Below are 5681 nucleotides of genomic sequence, written 5' to 3'. Positions count from 1 at the left end.
GAGGCGCCTGGCGGGCGATGGCGGGGCACGCCGGCGGGGGCGCCACGTGGCGGCATCCGGTTGGCTGCGGACGGCGGCGCGGACGCGTCCGGTGCGATCCGGACGTGTCCGGCGACGGAGAGGGAGCGGGGCTAGGGTTAGGGTAGGAAAACATCCGCGAATTTCGGGGGGAGGTGTATATTTATAGGTAGAGGGAGCTAGGAGAGTCCAAATGAGGAGCGGTTTTCGCCCACACGATCGTGATCGAACGAGCATGGAGGGGAGGGGAGTTAGATGGGTTTTGGGCCACTTTGGAGGGGCGTTAGGCTGCAAGACGAAAGGGGCTTTATGGTTACACGGTTAACCGTTGGAGTACCAAACAAACTCCAATGGCACGAAACTTGACAGGCGGTCTACCGGTGCTATACCAAGGCCACTTGACAAGCCTTGGTCCATTCCAAGAAATTTTAACACCCGCTCACAACGAGAGATGAAAGGGGAATGCCGGAGGGCATAAGAGTGCCGGATTGCAAAACGGACAACGGGGAAAAGGCTCGGATGCATGAGACGAACACGTATGCAAAATGAAATGCACATGATGACATGATAAAATGCAACACGCAAGAAAATGACATGGCAACGATGGCGAATAACTGGCAGACACCTCGCGCATCGGATCCGGGGCGTTACAGCTGACCGCTATGAGCTCCTGAAAAAGGAGCATGAGGATAAATCGGCTGACCTGAGCAAGGCACTTAATGCCACCAAGGAAATACGTATCGAGCTCAGGGGTTTGCGGGAGGAGCTTCAATAGGTCGGTCAAATACGGCTGGGGGCTCCTATTTGCTGCGGACGAAGTTCTTCGATCTGAAATACGCTCCCTTGGATGGACGCTGGAGTTCGGCGGACGCCTATGCGGACCTGGCGAAGAGTACGGCTGATGCTATGGAGTTCTTCAAAGATCAGGGTGAGAAGGAGGTGGAGAAGCTTTTCTGGTCGCAGTTCAATGCTCCCACTCACCCGCTGCCATTAAGTGATAGGATGGCCGCTATAGCGAAGCTTCACAGGCTGTCCGGTCTTGCAATGCGGTCTGTAATAGACCATCTTTGGCAGAAGGGGCCTAAGCCGGACAGTTACTTTGGTTTGGTGCTACAGTTCCTTGGAGCCGTGCCTCGGATCAATGCCATCAGGAGGTCGGCATGCATAGAGGGTGCGTGGATGGCCCTTGCGCGCGTTAAAGCGTATTGGACGGATATGGATGCCACTATGATAGCGTCTCAGGATCCGGTGGGGGGCCAATATCCGGCCGGGCACTAGTTGGCGCAGGTCACAGAGGGTGCCCGCCTGATAGAGGCGCAGTGCCCAAAGAATCTCCTATTCGAGTGATAATTCAAATCATTGTAAAAACAATGTTTTTTTTTGATTATAAGGCTATATTTATAATGTTTGTCTGAAAATATGATTGTGTCCTTTGTGCGGCCGTTTATATATATATATATATATATATATATATATATATATATATATGTGTGTGTGTGTGTGTGTGTGTGTGTGTGTGTGTGTGTGTGTGTAATCCGGAAGTTAGCAGTCGTTGGCTTCAGCCCCACGCATACAATGTGGGGGTGTTCGCGAAAAAATGTGCTCAGTCACTCTTTATCCAACGTCTTGGTCCATTAAGGAGTTGATTGCACGTCGAACGAGGCAACCAGACTATATAGTTGTAACACTTTCGCTTAGCCGCGGGATTCTAACGTTGGGGCTACTATGTAGCCCCAGGTACCTTCGCGTGCATCCGAATACGGGCGCGTATGTACCTGGCCAGGAAATGGCCCTTCATTAATGCGGAGGAATCCTAGAGATTCCGGTGAGTTGTCGAGTGGTTGACTAGTCTCTCGCTGTATCATGATAGTCAGTTTTCGGCTTTCTCTACTAAGGTGCTCATCCGGAATAACCAGGGCACAATCGCAGTAGTTCTCCTTTGGCCACCTTAGCCGATAATAATGGAACGTAAGGCGGCAAACCCAGGAGCCGGGCAAACCCAACATTTGACCAAAGACATGATTCGGAGCTGATGCATATAAGGCCAAACTCGTGACGCCGAACACTCCCGAAGGTATTCGTACTTTATAACAGATGATGGGCTCAAGAATGCCCATTCATTATAAACCCTGTGTTTCTAGGTACGTGTGTTAATCTGTCGTGGCGAAATGCCAAAATCGGCAGTATCCTCTGTGGGTATGGAACCCATGGGATGGTTAAACAACAAGAGGCAATAGAAAAGATTTACACAGGGGCTTAATCTAGAAAGAAACCTGTTGAACGGGGCCCTGCTGCACGTCTGCGCCTTTGTCTCCGTTGTGCCGCATCCTAGAAGGGTATCGCGCGAACGTTGTCTGCAGAAAAGGGAAACTCATAGAAGAGTGCAACGTAAGTATGCGATGGATAGTAAAAATGTAAGATGGTGGCCTGCAAATAAGGTTGAGCCAAGTGTGGGGCTTTATTATTAGCCCCTGGTATCCACTATAGGATTACATATACGATGCCCTGGTTTGATATGGGCTGCCAGACTCGTCTAACCATGTCCGTGGTCTTAATGACCCGTCATATTTTTGTTAGACGCCGGTTATAGTCTGGCTGCTAGGGCCGTCGCGTGTTCCCCTACGCGTGAAGAGCGTGCTGTTATTTCGCTAATGGTGATGAAGCCACGTGGGCCGGGCATCTTGAGTGTGAGGTAGCCATAGTGCGACAATGCGTTGAAGCAGGTGAAGGCCGTTCTTCCAAGCAATGCTTGATAGCTGCTTTGGACGGGTGGGATGACGAAGACGAGTTCTTCGCTTCTGGAGTTGCCTGGAGAGCCGAATGTTACCTCCAGTATGACAGATCCCTTGTTGTAGGCTTCAACGCCTGGTATCACCCCTTCAAAGGTGGTGTTAATCTTGCTAATTCTGGATGAGTCTATCCCCATCTTGCAGACAGTGTCCTCATATATTAAATTGAGACTGCTGCCGCCGTCCATGAGGACGTGGGTGAGGTGGTATCTGTCCATTATTGGCTCAAGCACCAAGGCATCTGATCCTTCACACTGAATACTAGCTCGGCCGTCCAGGTGATCGAAGGTGATCGGACAAGACATCCAGTAGTTAGGTGTGGGTATGATGGGCTATATATCGCGCGCGTCTTTATGGGCGTGTTCGTGCCTTCTCAAGGATGTGCGAGTCATGTGGATCATATTCACAGTTTTAACCTCGGGCGGGAATTTTTTCTGTCCCCCAGTGTTCGGCGGGCGAGGTTCATCCTCGTCTTCACTTGGTGTTTCCCTTCCCTTGTGTTCGGCGTTTAGTTTGCCGGCCTGCTTGAAGACCTAGCACTCTCTGTGCATGTGGTTCGCAGGTTTGTCGGGGGTGCCATGAATTTGGCACAGTTTGTCCAGAACTCTATTCAGACCGGACGGTCCCTCTTTGCTTCCTTTAGATGGCTTATTTTGCTAGTTAGGTCGAGAGCCCCTGAATCCGGCATTAACCGTTGTGTTATCCGGGCTCTCTTCCTTGTTTTGGCGTTTGTTTTTATTACGCCGTGGCTTCCCGTTGTCGTCCCTTATTTCGGACTGCTGGGGTCGCTGGTGCCTTCACAGGCTAGCCAGCTATCCTCACTCGTGCAAAAGCGGGTCATAAGGCTTCTTAGGGCTGCCATTGTCCTTGGCTTTTCTTGGCCGAGGTGTCTGGCGAGCCACTCATCGCGGATGCTGTGTTTGAATGCCGCTAGGGCTTCGGCATCCGGACAATCAACGATTTGATTCTTCTTGGTGAGGAATCTGTTCCAGAGCTTTCAGGAGGACTCTCCGGGCTATTGGATTATGTGACTAAGATTGTCAGCATCCGGAGGCTGGACATAAGTCCCTTGAAAATTGGCCCTGAAAGCGTTCTTGAGTTCCTCCCAGCTCCCAATTGAATTTTCGGGGAGGCTTTTCAACCAGTGTCTCGCTGGTCCCTTTAGTTTGAGGGGAAGGTATTTGATGGCATGGAGGTCATCCCCGCGAGCCATATGTATATGTAGGATAAAGTCCTCGATCCAGACCCTTGGGTATGTCATTCCGTCGTATGCCTCTATGTTCACAGGTTTGAAGCCCTGTGGGAATTCATGATCCAGTACTTCATCAGTAAAGCATACGGGGTGAGCAGCCTCTCTATATCTGGATGCGTTGTGGCATGCTGTCGGCTGTTGTTGTGTCCGGTGTTTATTCTGAACTAGTATTTGATTGACATAGTCTTTGTGACGACCGCAGTCCCTCGCCGAGGTGTGTCCTTTAGATCCGTAAATGGACCTAGCTGCGCCAGCTGTCTTATCCAGGTGCTCACGTAAATCGTGTGCGTCTTCGGTAACTGCTTTGTTGCGGTTGTGAAGTGGTATGTCTGGTCTCCTGGTCGTGTTACTTTTTGGTGGAATAGCCTCGTCGTCGAATTCTGCTAGTAGCTTACGTTTTGGGTAGCTCTTTGTGTGGAGATCGTCGCCATATCTTTCTTCAGTGTCTAGCACTTTGTTCCATCTGCGATTGAGCGTTTCCTGTCCAGCTTTAAGCTGTTGCTTCTGCCTCTTCAGACTTCTCGCTGTGGCCATAAGCTTTTTGTGGAGGTTCTCCCGTTCCACGCATTCTTCTGGAATGATGAATGCGTCATCGTCCGGACTGTCTTCTTGTCCTGGGCCAGTTTGATGAACTCGTCCCTCTGGGTCATTGTCTTCGGGCGTCTGCTCCGAGCTATGCTCGGCGTGACCTGGTTTGTCCTGCTCCATCATTGGTTCCGTTTGGTCGTTGTTGCCTTCGGGGTTGACCGGAGTATCCATTCTTCTGGCGCTCTTGCTGATATTTTTACTGTTGCTGGATTTGGAACGGCGTCTGCACCGTCGCTTTGGTTTTTGCCCAGGGGTTTTATCTTCCGGATTGTCACCGTCGTCTTCCTTCGGTGTATCCACCATGTATATATCATGTGATGAGGCGGGAATCCGTACCCCATAGATTCTGAGTCTTCTCCTGCATCGTCGTCCATACTGTCGATGCCTTCGGAGTCGAAGTCAAGCACGTCGGTTAAATCATCAACCGTGGCTATAAAGTGGGTGGTGGGTGGGTAACGAATTTCTTCGTCGCCTACTTCCCACTCGAGCCGGACATAGTTCGGCCCGGAATTCTCTGTCAAAGAGAGAATTTTAAATGAGTTTCGTATGTCGCCAAAGGGCGAGTGCTGAAAGATGTCTGCTGTGGTGAAATCCATTACCGGAGCCCAACCAGGTTCGACGGACTCGGGGACGCGCGGACTGGAACCTACAACCGGATATGAATCCGGGGGTCCGGAGTTACAAGCTCCTTCAGAAATGAGGCCTGTGTTCGGCTCCATCGCCGATGAGGGTACGGCCTGCAGGGCGGGGTCCAACCCTCCGTCCTCAGGCAGCGCAACCTGCCTCGGATTTAGATCCAAGGCTTCTGCCGAGGTGATATCCCAAGCATCGTCTGACAGCAGGTCTAAGTCATGCTCATCGTGACTGTTCGGCGCTCCTAGCGCTGGCCTGAATCCGTTGAAGATCAAGTCTCCGCGGATACCCGCCGTGTAGTTCAAGTTTCCGAACTTGACCTGGTGGCCGGGGGAATAGCTATCGATCTGCTCCAGGTGGCCAAGCGAATTGGCCCGCAGTGCGAATCCACCAAACGCGAA

The sequence above is a fragment of the Triticum aestivum genome, chromosome 4B, assembly GCF_018294505.1.
Source record: "Triticum aestivum cultivar Chinese Spring chromosome 4B, IWGSC CS RefSeq v2.1, whole genome shotgun sequence".
Lineage (NCBI taxonomy): Eukaryota > Viridiplantae > Streptophyta > Magnoliopsida > Poales > Poaceae > Triticum > Triticum aestivum.
This window is presented reverse-complemented; position numbering follows the sequence as displayed.